This window comes from Dioscorea cayenensis, chromosome 5 (assembly GCF_009730915.1).
Source record: "Dioscorea cayenensis subsp. rotundata cultivar TDr96_F1 chromosome 5, TDr96_F1_v2_PseudoChromosome.rev07_lg8_w22 25.fasta, whole genome shotgun sequence".
Taxonomy (NCBI): Eukaryota; Viridiplantae; Streptophyta; class Magnoliopsida; order Dioscoreales; family Dioscoreaceae; genus Dioscorea; species Dioscorea cayenensis.
The window spans coordinates 14,930,305-14,943,910 of record NC_052475.1 but is presented as its reverse complement, the minus strand read 5'-3'; the positions used below and the strand labels follow the sequence as shown (position 1 = coordinate 14,943,910).

Genomic DNA, 13,606 nt, shown 5'->3' with positions numbered 1-13,606 from the left:
TGACCTCGGGTGCGTGTTCATTGGGCTTCTCACTCGAAAACCTGTCTTCAACCTCACGACCACTTCTCAAAGTGATCGCCTTCACATGCTCTCTAGGATTGGTCTCGGTATTGCTTGGCAAGCTTCCTTGTGGTCTCTCCGATAGAGACTTCACAATTTTTCCCACTTGATTCTCAAGGTTGTGCAAAGAAGCGGTGTGGTTGCGAAGTGTGGCCTCAACTAATTGAAACCTTGTATCCGATGACTGCACGAATCTAGTCAAGGCCTTCTCCAAATTGGTCATCCGGGTCTCCAAGCCGGAAACTCGATTCTCCATGTTTGGGGCTTGTTGTTGGAAACTTGGTGGCCCCATGGCCTTTTGTGGAACTTGGTTACTCCACGAGAAATTGGGATGATTCTTCCAACCCAGATTGTAGGTGTTGCTATATGGATTCCCTTGATTTCTCATCGTATTACCCACAAAATCCACATTCTCAACTGAAGATGCATCACCAACGGAGATTGGACAATCGGAGGGAGCATGTCCTCCACCACACCCTATGCAAATAGTCATGGCCGCCACTCTATTCGAAGTTAAAATATCTAACTTCGTACTCAATGATTCCACTTGAGCCGCTAATGAAGTTACTACATCTATCTCATGGAACCCGGTCACCTTCTTCTTCTCCCTAGCATTCCATTGGTAGCTATTTAACCCCATTTCTTCAATTAATTGACGGGCCTCACCAGGGGTCTTGCTACCTAAGGTACCTCCTGCATGCCGCATCTAAGAGTTGCCTTGTACTCGGATTCAACCCATTGTAAAAGGTTTGAACAGTCATCCTTGAACAGGGAATCCGTGTTGTGGGCACTTTCTCAGGAGCTCCTTGAACCTTTCCCACATCTCAAATAGAGACTCCAATTCCAACTGTACAAAGGACGAGATCTCATTCCTAAACTTTGCAGATTTTTTGGGAGGGAAATATCGGGCAAGAAAAGCATCTACCATCTCCTCCCATGTGGTAATTGATGCTCTAGGTAATGAGTATAGCCACTGCTTCGCTTTCCCCTTTAAGGAAAATGGGATGGTTCTCAACTTGATGGGATCATCCGTCACCTCGTTTATCCTGAGCATATCACACACCTCGAGAAAGTTCTCTATATGAGTGTTTGGATCCTCATCGGCCAAACCATTGATCTGTGCAGATTACTGTAACATGTGGATGAATGCCAGCTTCAGCTCGAAGTTCTGAGCTGTAATCAAGGGACGCACAATACTCGATTGTGTCCTCAATACTGAAGGTCTGGCATAATCGGATAATGTCCTCTGTTGCTCATTTTGTTCCGCCACATTATCCAACCCTTCAACTTCCAGATTAGCTAGATTAGACTATTCTTGTACATGTTCTTTCCCTTTTCTTCTAAGTGTACATTCGAGATCAGGGTCACCTTCAATTAATATCGAAGGGTTCCCTCGGGTCATGAACCTGGAGCTGCACAAAAAGAAGGAAAACAAATCAGAACGATGATAGAATAGAATATATGAAATAGAATGAATAAATGAATATCTAAGAAAACAAAGTGCAAAGTATCTCTAAATGCCTACTCCCCTGCAACGGCACCAAAAACTTGACAACGCCCTTGCGTATATCCCGCATGTGCACGGGTTTGTCGAAGTAATAAAATCCCAGGTGAGTGGGTATCGTATCCACAGGGAGTACGGAGTAAAAAATACATAAATTTTTTTTTTAACAAGCGAAGTATAAATAGTGATTTTTGTGGTAAGATGTAATGCAAACAAAAGTAAGAAAGACAAGAGAGAGAGAGAGAGAGAGAGAGAGAGAGAGAGAGAGAGAGAGAGAGAGAGAGCAAGTAAAGGAGAGATAAGGCAATCGATATAAATGGGGTACTCGGATATTGATCCGCCAAGGACAATAATTTCAAGTGCATAAAACCCTCTAATATGCTTCCTAACTAATGTATTAATGAGTCATGGAGATCTTTTAATACATGCTCCCAAATCTAAGGTCAACCATGCCTAACCCTATACATGTCCCAGAGGAGAAAATGAACAATCTCTCAACCTCGCACTCGTATAGAATTGCGATGAGTTCTAGGGATTCCAAGTGATAAATACTCTTCCTATATTTAGACTTAACCCTTTAGTCCAGGTGGAAAGTCGCTAGTCACAATTAAGCCCTAAATAGTAAATCACTTCAACACTTCACTCCATTGCACTCGCAACTAAGCCCTAGCGGAAGGTCATCCCTTAGCCCATTCACTCTACTATGACCACAAAGAACTCGTGGAATTGGAGGTAGAATAAATCACACCGAAGGGGAAAGGGGACGCTTGACTACCTCTCGACTAATCCTCTCAACCCTCTCCAATCTTTGCTTTGTCTAACTCTCATGGTGTGTCACTCACTCACAAGGGTTACCAACAAGAATCCTCAACCCTAGTGTCACTCTAAGGGAGTATTCATACAATCAATGCATTCAAGATTGGAACTCAATAAAAAAATCAATTAATGGAATCATAATAAAAAGTTTCAAAGAAACAATTACATCCTAGGGTTCACAATCCAAGTACACACTAGGGGGTTTAGCTCTCCATGGAGCTAATTACAATCAATGAAATCGAATGTAAAAAAAAAAGAATCCATAGAAAACCCCTCTCGATGGTCGTGATGATGGTCTTGTGGAGAGTCCTCTACTCGTCCCAAGTGTCCCTTTGTCAAGCCTAGGATACACCTCGCCAGATCGGTGCCGACGAAAGCTCTCCCACTAACCTTCTTCCAAATGGAGCACGATGTCAGAGCCATAGAACCTCTCTCAATCCCTAGCCAATACCTCTCAAAACCCTAGCTACAGCCCTCTCTCAAGTTGGGGAAAATATGGAGAAAAAAATCCTGAAATCGGGGCTGAAATCGGCCCTAAATAGGGCTGGAATCGGGAATCCACACGCCCATGTGAATATTTCACACAGCCCGTGTGGAATTAACGCATGGGCGTGTGGAATTTCCACACGCCCGTGTGGCTTCTCTGGATAATTCCTTCTTCGAGCCGGCCATAAACAGTACCTGCTACAGTACATGCACACGTTTACGTCATAAATCGCTTTGCTTCTTCAATGAATGACCGTGTTTGTGGAGATCTTGTTACACATGCACAAGCCGGAATACTTAGAATGTGACTGCCTCTGTGCCCCTCCAAATCATTGTTCTAGCTTGAATACAAGGAGGTTGACACACATTCTAGCATCTTAAACCCAGCTTATGTCTTCATGTTTGAACCTCCTCAAGATTTCCTCCAAATGGTGTACTCACGATCTACATTGGTTTCTTTGTCTAAGATTCGGCTTCACAACTCTATATGCATGAAAGTAACATAAATACACACATATTAGTGTTAAAACCCGATAAAAGTAATGCTCATCATAAGGAAAGTACACTTCGTATTCTTATCACACAAGCACTTATCAAGAGAGCTTGGGGATTTTTCTCACTAGAGAATTAATTGATTGATTATAGGGTTAGAGAGGAGTCACATTTATAGAGATTTCATAAAACATGATAAACATTATTCAATTATGAAGTCCTATTCAAAATATGAACCAATTTATAATTTCACTCATCCCATGAAGTAAAATTATAAATTGACAATTTGACCCATGCACTCAAAATGAGACTTATTCTTTATCCCTTTAAGCGTGACTCCCTAGGTTCATTCTTATTTACAATGGGAAGATACCAAAGGATGTGGGTGACATCTAGCTTGCCCCGTAGCCCCACATCATAACCCAATTGAACACGAATGAGTAGATCATTATGAATTTTTCATATTATGATTACCATATATGTATAAACCTTTCATTTTTGTATCCCAACTGATTGAGAGCCATGGTTATCTTCAAACTCACTGAACTTTATCTTATGCAAATAACTATAGTAGGGTGTGATTATGAAACTAACCTTTGTGTCCAACACGATTAGTTTGATTGCCTTGGCCAAGGTCTTCAAATCTCACATACTTATAATAGCGCAGGATACTAACTCGTTTACTTCCAAGAGAAAGAATTCCTTCTTGGTGATCACTCACAACTACTTCTTGGTTGACATAGTCGCACTTCGAGGTCGGCTCTAGCAAAAGGTAAAGTGAGGCCAACGACTCGAGTAACATACTAGATGTCACAACCACATTGTGATCATGATACCTCAGGTCTAAGATCCACTCATATGATCATAATAAATAATCCCAATCATTGATTGTTAAAGATTAAAACCCATGTGATTGGATTATTGCGAGTCATGTTTGAATACACCAATCCCAGTAATGAATTTATGACATATGCTCCCTCTATTCCATAGTATTCAACTAGCATTCTTTGTCAAAGTATATGTCATACAAATCCTTAGAAACGTTTAATGCCCAATTAAAGATTCTCTAATTTGTGAACAATTTAAAGTGTATAAGTGCCAAACACTTATAGTGCTCTTCTCTTTATCCCACAAAGAGTAGAAGGTTTAACTTAATACACATGGACTGCCATGTTCAAAACTAATAAAATTCCATCAAAAGATTTATACGAACATCAAAATGAATGTCTATTTAATAATAATAAGAATGTATAATACAAATATATTGGCCTAATACAAGTATCCTCATAGGCATTCGAGGGCATAATCCGAACATTGTGCCCTAGGCTTGACAGGGGAGTTTTTGGAGAAGGAAGAACGACTCTTGGAGACCATCATTATGGAACAAAAGGGAGGTTAGCTTTATGGATTTCTTGCACTTTTACTTGCATTCATCTTTAAATTGTTATTGCTCCATGGAGACCTAAACCCCTAGTGGGTACTTTGGCATGTAAACCCTAGGATGTATTTATTTCATTGACTTTTATTGTGTTTCATTCAATTGAGAATTTATTTGGGTTTCAATCTTGCATGCTTGATGTTTGGTTTTCCATTAGAGTGACACTATGGTTGAGAAATTATTCTAATTATCCTTTTGATGAGTGACCATCACCATTAGGATTAGATTTACCAAGGTTGAAGAGGGTTAAGAGGGTGGGTAGAGAGATAGCAGAATGTCTCATTTCATCTTCAACGTGATTTATCTTACCTCCATATTCCAAGCATTCTTAGCAATTGCATACAGAGTAAGGCATCGAGAGTTTCGTCTACATTGGGGTTTTGTTCCGATTAAGAATCTTTCGCTTGGACTAAAGGGTTTGATCTATATTTGGGAATAGGGTCTACCACTTGGAATCCCTAGAGCTTTAAGTAGTCATACGTGGTGTGAGGTGTCGAGAGTCTTCTCTTCACCGAGATTTCATAGGGGACTAATCATGGTTGAGCTTAGATTTGGGACCTTGTGCTTTTAGGATTTCCACAACTTATTAAATCTCAATCAGGGAAGTGTAATTTTAGTGTTGCACTTGAAACAAGAGTCCTAGGGGGACCATTGTCTAGGTACCCTAATTTCTCATTGATTGTCTCTTCCTCTTGCTCTTTGCTTACTTTCTTGTCTTTATATTTTGATAACATCATGATCATATTTACCAATTGATTTTTAACTTGGCTATTTTATCAAAGTTTACATGTTACTAGAGTCTATTCCTTGTGGATTTGACTACCCGCCCTTTAGTACTTAATTACTTCGACACCCGTGAACTTGTGGTACACACACACAAGGGTGTGTCAAGTTTTTGGTGCTGTTACCGGGGAATAGGCATCTTAGAAGCATTTATACTTTGTTATTTTAGCTATTCACCAATTATTCTATTCCATATCTTCTATTCTTCCATCATCCTAATTTGTATAGTTCTTGATAATCTTTGCAGAGAAAATGATCAACAAAACGGAGTTATTTGATACAATAGCCGGAATGGTGAGGAACATAGAGCAGAAGATGTATTTGGTTACTGTGCAATCAACTTCATGTCATTTTTTGGAAAATCAAAATAGGATCATGAGTTGATGAATTATTCCATAGAAGAATCATCCATTGGCAATATTAAAGATGTTGAGGTTCAGAATTGTGGATTAGTTATTATGTTAAATCAATTTGAAGAATCAGCATTAGCATCTATGAGTCATCAATTAGAAGAAAATCTAGAAAAGGTCATTGCTTTGTTTGGTTAATTTTGTAAAGGACAGAAGCATGATGTTTTTTCTTTGGTGGTTTCAAGCACGGCCTATGAAACTTGTTAGGCAGAAAATTCAGAAAGTGTTGAAATTCAACAAGTTTTGCAAGCTCAAGGAGAAAGCTCAGAATAAATTCTTGTACAAGACTCGAAATAGTTTGAGGAGATTGATATACTAAAGGACAGTTGGTTGTGACCTGCTATTGAAGAACCTTTTAATTTGGAGCTTAAAACTTTACCTAAGCATCTGGAGTATGCCTTCCTGGTTGAGGTGTCAAAGTTTTCAGTAATTGTAGCAACGAATCTTTCTATATCTCATAAGGATATGCTAGTAAACATGTTGAAGAAGCACAAAATTGACATTGCTTGGAAAATCTTTGAAATAAAAGGCATCAATCCCTCATTTTGCACTCATAAAATCCCAATGGAGAATAACTACAAATCCGTGTTCAACCTCAACATCAACTAAATCCAAACATGAAGGAGGTTGTAAAACTATTGGATGTAGGGATTATTTATCCAATCTTGGATAGTGCTTAGGTGAGTCCTATTCAAGTAGTTCCTAAGGAGGGAGGCATGATTGTGGTGAAAAAAAAGGTGGAATGAACTAATTCTAACCAGAACAGTTACATGTTGGTGTGTGTGCATCGAACATATGAAAATGAATGATGCAACTCGAAAGGATCATTTTTTATTACCATTTATTGATCAAATGTTGGAGCAGTTGGCCAGGTATAACTTTTACTATTTCCTTGATGGAATGTGATGCTAGTTTCAAATTTCTATCACTCTAGAAGACTAAGAGAAGAAAACCTTCACTTGACCCTTTATGGACCTTTGCTTATAGGAAAATGTCATTCAGATTGTGCAATACACCAACACATTTTAGCGATGCATGACTGCTATTTTCGATAACTTTCTAGATGATATCATGGAGGTGTTCATGAATAATTTTTCAATGTTTGGTGACTCTTTTGACATTTGCTTAAAATACTTGGAGAGAGTTCTGGTGAGATGTGAAAAAACAAATCTTATCTTAAATTTGGGAGAAATGGCATTTCATGGTCAAAGAAGGCATAGTCCTTGGGTATAAATTTCTTAAAAAAGGAATGCAAGTGGACAAGGCAAAAATTGAAGTCATAGAGAAGCTTCCTCCTCCAACTAATGTAGAAAATGAATTTATAGTTTTTTGGGGCATGCAGGGTTTTACCGCCATTTTATTAAGGATTTCTGCAAAATCACTCAATCGTTGATAAAGCTGGTAAAAAAGGATGCTCCTTTTCATTTTGGAAAGGATTGCTAGGTTGCTTTTAATCTGCTAAAGGAGAAATTGATTCAGGCACCAATTATGATCATACCAGATTAGAACGCACCTTTCGAGCTCATGTATGATGCTATTGACTATGCAATTGGGCAGTCCTAGGACTAATGAAAGATAGGTATTTTCAATCGATATATTATACTAGTAAAACTCTCACAAGTACTCAAGAGAACTACACCACCACAGAGAAAGATTTACTAGCACTCGTGTTTGCTTTTGACAAATTCAAGCTATATCTTATCTTATCCAGAGTTATTATGTTTATAGAATATTCAACACTTTATTATCTCACGAGCAAGGCCGATGCCAAACATCTGATGGGTTTTGCTTCTACATGAATTTGATATGGAAATTAAAGACAAGAGAGGTGTCAAAAATATAGCTGCAGATCATTTGTCTCAATTGGAGGGTTTTGAAGGACATGAGTCAACAAATCAGGAAATGAAAGACTCTTTCCCAGAGGAGCATTTGTATAAGATTCAGGATTTGGAATTAAGTGAAACCCCATGGTTTGTAGATTTTACAAACCATTTATCAGTGAAAGCTCTTACACAAGGGTTTACATTTCAGCAAAAAAGAAGTTATTCAATGATCTGAAGAATTATTTTTGGGAGGATCCTTTTCTTTTTTGAATATGTGCAAATTATGTGGTCCATTGATGTGTTTCATGAGAAGATGGATGGAATATCCTTGCACACTATCACTTAGGACCTATTTGGGGTCATTATGCTTCAAGTAGAAGCACTAAAAAAGAAATGGGTGTTGGGTTTTATTGCCTAACATTATTTCTGGATGCACATCAATTTGTCCTCCACTATGATAATTGTAAAAGAGCACGAAACCTCTACCGCGCACGATGAAATGCCTCAAAGCCCGATGCAGTTCTGCAAGGTATTTGATGTTTGGGGTATTGATTTCATCGGGCCATTCCCAAGCTCTAATAGTAATAAATGCATTCTAGTGCTTGTGGATTAAATTTCTAAGTGGGTGGAAGCACAAGCTTTGCCTACTAACAACAATAGAACCGTGGTTAAGTTCCCGAAGAGACTCTTAGCAGATTTGTAACTCCTTGAATTGTCATCAGTAATAGAGGGATCCATTTCTGCAATACTTAGCTTGAAAAGGTGTTGAAACATTATGGATTGCACAATTGCCTCGCCCTCCATATCATCCTAAGAAAAGTGGCCAGGTAGAAGTCACCAATAGGGAGCTAATTAACAAAATCAGTAGAACGAGGGAAAAGGGATTGGTCAAAATGATTGGATGATACATTCTGGGATCACAAAACAACATATAAGACTTCAGTAGGAACTACGCCCTACAATTTGGTCTATAGTAAGTCTTGCTATTTACCGGTAGAACTTGAGCACAAGGCGTATTGGGTGATCAAGGCAATAAATTTTGATCTTGGTCAAGCTAGGAACAAAGGAAGCTCAACATTATTGAGTTGGATGAATGGAGGTAGAGTGATGAGTGCACTTCGTATACATGTTTTCATGCCCTAAATTTATCATTTTACTTGTTCTCAAGTTTACTTTTATACATGAGCAGTGCTATTATGGGTATTTGTGTTATATGTGCAGGAATGGTGGGCTTAATATGATTTGGAGTGAAATGGTATAGCAGTTAGCGTCAGTTCAATGGTTTGGCCGATTACAGCTTTGAACTTTGAGCTAAAGCCAGCATTCATCCAAATGATACAGCAGTTAGCGCAGTTCAATGGTTTGGCCGATGAGGATCCAAACAACCATATTGAAAACTTCTTGGAAGTTTGTGACATGCTGAAGATTAACGGTGTTACGGATGATGCTATAAGATTGAGGGCTTTCCCATTCTCTCTAAAAGGAAGAGCAAAGCAGTGGCTACACTCTTTACCATGAGCATCCATTACGACATGGAATGAAATGGTCGAAAGCTTTTCTTGCAAGATACTTCCCTCCGGGGAAATCGGCGAAAATTCGTAATAAAATATCGTCGTTTGTTCAGATGGATCTTGAGTCCTTGTTTGAGACATCGGAGTGATTCAAGGATCTCTTGCGGAAGTGTCCACAACATGGTTTTCCCGAATGGATGATCATTCAGACTTTTTACAATGGGTTGAATCCAAGTACAAGACAACTTCTAGATGCCACCGCAGGTGGTACAATGCGGAACAAGACCCTTGAAGAAGCCCGACGGTTGGTAGAGGAAATGGCCATGAATAGCTACCAATGGAATGCAAGGGAAAAGAAGAAAGTGGTCAGACTCCATGAAATTGATGCAGTTACATCTTTAGTAGCCCAAGTAGAGGCATTGAGTAAGAAATTGGATACATTGACTTCACCGAGGGTGGCCCCGATCACAAGTTATGATGGTTGTGGAGGCTCACATATGCTGTATGATTATTCTATTTAAATTGCTAATTCAACCCCGACTGAACAAGTAGACTTTGTGGGCAATTCGGGAAGGATACAAGGTAATCCTTATAGCAACACCTACAACCAAGGGTGGAGGAACCACCCCAATTTCTTATGGAGTAACCAAGGGTAGCAAAAGGCCATAGCACCACCAGGTTTTCAACAACAACAAGTCTCGAACATATAGAATAGAGTTTTAGGCTTTGGAAACCCAGATGCCGACTTAGAGAAAGCCTTGACTAGATTTGTGCAATTATCGGATACACGGTTCCAATTGATCGAGGCTAAACTTCGCAACCATATCGCTTCATTGCACAATTTAGAAAATCAAGTGCGGCAAATTGCGAAGTCTCTATCGGAGAGACCACAAGGAAGTTTGCCGAGTAATATCGAGACTAACCCGAGAGAACATGTGAAGGCGATCACTTTGAGAAGTGGTCGTGAGGTTGAGGGTAAAGTTCCAAGTGAGAAGACCAATGTTGAAGCACTCGAGGTCATGGAGGTTGAGGAGAGAGCTAACAAAGAGAAGGAGGTGGCACCCCCATCTTACAAGCTGAGAATCCCGTATCCTTCAAGATTGAAGAATGACCAAAATGATGAGCAATACAAGAAGTTTTTTGGTCTATTCAAGCAATTGCACATCAGTATTCCTTTTGTGGAGGCATTGTCTCAAATGCCTCGGTATGCCAAGTTCTTTGAATGATCTTTTGACGAACAAGAGAAAGTTGGAGGAGAGTGCATCGGTGATCTTAGAAGCTTCTTGTTCGGCGGTGTTGCGAAAAGAATATGCCAAACAAGAAGAACGACCCTGAAAGCTTTGTGATTCTGTGCAACATTGGAAATTTGGGTGAAGAGATGGCATTGGCGGATTCGGGGGCTAGTATCAACGTTATGCCATACTCATTCTTTCAGAAGCTAGGCTTGGGAGAGCCAAGGCCCACTCGGATGACATTGTAATTGGCGGACTGAACAATGAGGCATCCGAGGAGCATCATTGAAGACATACTTGTCAAGGTGGACAAGTACATATTTCTTGTAGACTTCATAGTGTTGGATGTCAATGAGGATATAGATGTTCCTTTGATACTTGGGAGGCAATTCTTGCGCACTTCCAAGGCACTTATCGACATGGGCGGCGGGGAGTTGACACTGAGGGTTGGAGATGACAAGCTCACATACCACCTTGCCGAAGCCATGTGACATTCTCTCGTTATTGATGATACTCTTTATTTTCTTGACACTACTAATGAACTAATCGATGAATATGTGCAGGAAATGTTCAATTCGGACCTGTACATGGGGTTGTTAGACAAAGAAATGGAGAATGAAGAGGTGATGATGCTTGGTCTAGTGGAGAAGGTACCATCTACTGCGGGGATCATGAAGAAGATGCTCCAGAAGATGAAGCGATCGAGGAGACGCCACAAGAAATGACCCAAGGCTGTTGGGAATGTGCAAGAATGGAACAAAGGAGATGAACCCTTAAGTGGTAGCAAGCTTGAAAACTCCCCCTCTACCTTCAAAAGGCTATGTTTATCACGCTTTCAAGTCATGAGTAAGAGGGGAACCTTCATCTATGAGCCCCCGTGAGGTAAGACAAGGTACGTCAAGCTAAGTGATGTTAAACAAGCGCTTCTTGGGAGGCAACCTAAGTTTTTACTGTTTTCCTAGTTTTTAGTATAGTGTTTGCATAAATAAGGCTTTAAGTGTTGGTGTCTTGATTTTTAGATGCTATTGTTGTGATTTTCTCATGGACATTTTGGTGTTATCGTGTGCTTAAATGTTTATACTGAAGTTGTTGGTCGTGTGAGCGAGTTTTTCGTATTTTTCCCTGGTATACTTTGTATGATAAGGCAGGTTTTGAGTGTATTTATATGTTCAGGAATTTTTTGTAGAGCCTGCAGAGTTTTCTAAGGCATCCAGAGAAAACGCACGGCCGTGTGGAAGGTCTCTACTGTAAGCTTATCTCGAGAGGACACAGGGGCATGGACTCATCCCTGTGAATGACCTTATGATGGCCACGCTGAATTGTTGAAGTAATAATTCCCAGGTGAGTGGGGTATCATATCCACAGGGAAAAGGGAATAAAAATACTTAATTTGCTTCTTAACTATATGAAAGATGAATAGTGATATGTGTGACAAGATTCAATTCTCAAAAGTAAAACAACCAGAAAGAGAGCAAAAGTAAAGGATAAGGTAAGGCAATTGATAAAGATGGGCTACCCGGGTATTGATCTGCCTAGGAAAATCATTTCAAGTGCAAGAACTCTCTATTATGCTTCCTAACTAATGCAATGGTGAGTTAGGGACATCCTTTAATGCATGGCCCCGAATCTAGGGTTAACCAAGCCTAATCCTCTACATGTCCCGGAGGAGAGGTTGAACAACCTCTCAACCTCGCACTCGTAAGAAGGATTGCATTAAGCTCTGGGGATTCCAAGTGATAAATCTCTTCCTAATTGTAGACCTAACCCTGGGTCCAGAAGAAAGGTCCCTAACCACAATTAAGCCCTAGATGCTAAAATCACCTCAACGCTTCACTCCGTTGCACTCGCATCTAAGCCCTAGCGGAGGGTCATCCCTTAGCTCATTCGCTCTAGTATGGCCGCAAAGAACTCGAGGAACGGAGGTAGAATCTATCACACCGGATGGGAAAGGGGACGCTCCTGTACCTCTTGACTCACCCTCTTAACCCTCTCCAATCGAGCTTTGTCTAACTCTCGTGGTGTGTCACTCACTCACAAGGGTTACCACATGAACTCTCAATCCTAGTGTCACTCTAAGGGAGTATTAAAAAAATCAAACATTCAAGACTGGAACTCACAATAACATCAATTAATTGAAAGCATAATAAAAAGATTCAATGAAACTAATAAATCCTAGGGTTCTCAAATACACAAGTACCCACTAGGGGTTAAGCTCTCCATGGAGCACAATACAAATGATAATGAAATCAAATGTAAAAGAAAACAATCCATAGGAAAACTCCCTCGATAGTCGTGGCGATGGTCTTGTGGAGAGTCCTCTACTCGTCGCAAGATCCCCTTGTCCGATATAAGATACGCCTCGCCGAATCAATCCGACGAAGGCTCCCTTACCAACTTTCTTCCAAAGAGATGACGATGTCATAGCTGTAGAACCTCTCTCAATCCCTGGCCAATATCTCTAAAAACCCTAGCCGCAACCCTCTCTCAAGTTGGGGAAAAGATGGAGAAAAGAATGTTGAAATCGGGGCTGAAATCGGCCTTAAATAGGGTTTGAATCGGGATTCCACACGCCCCTGTGGATATTCCACACGGGCCTGTGGAATTAACGCACGGGCGTGGGGAATTTCCACACGCCCGTGTGGCTCCTCTGTTTTGCTCATTCTTCGGCCGGCTGTGAATAGCACCTGCTACAGTGATTTGCTGCAGTGCCCTGCTATAGTACACCCAAAATACTCCTGAATCCATGCTTTCATCGAGGTAACGTTAACGGGCACACGTTCACGTCGTAGATCATCTTGGTTCTTCAATAAACGGTCACGTTTGTGGAGATCTTGCTAAATATACCCAAGCCGGAATACTAGGATGTAACTGGCTTCGTTCCCCTCCGAATCATTGCCTTAGCTCGAATACAAGAAGGTTGGCACACATTCTAGCATTCTAAAGCCAACTCATGTCTCCGCGTTTAAGCCTTTTTAAGATCTTCTCCAGATAATACGTAAAACGATCTAAAATGGCTTCTTTCACAAATAATCGGCCTCACAACCCAATCTG

At 40.3% G+C, this 13,606-nt stretch overlaps 2 non-coding genes across 2 annotated transcripts; one reads left to right on the top strand and one right to left on the bottom strand.

Annotated features, from left to right (window-relative positions):
* Positions 1 to 833: 833 nt before the first annotated feature.
* LOC120262592 lies at positions 834 to 940 on the top strand. Its single transcript, XR_005536857.1, has one exon. It is a non-coding gene; the product is annotated as a small nucleolar RNA R71 (small nucleolar RNA).
* Positions 941 to 9,403: 8,463 nt separating this feature from the next.
* On the bottom strand, positions 9,404 to 9,510 carry LOC120262552. The gene has a single exon (XR_005536821.1). It is a non-coding gene; the product is annotated as a small nucleolar RNA R71 (small nucleolar RNA).
* Between the last annotated feature and the right edge of the window lie 4,096 nt (positions 9,511 to 13,606).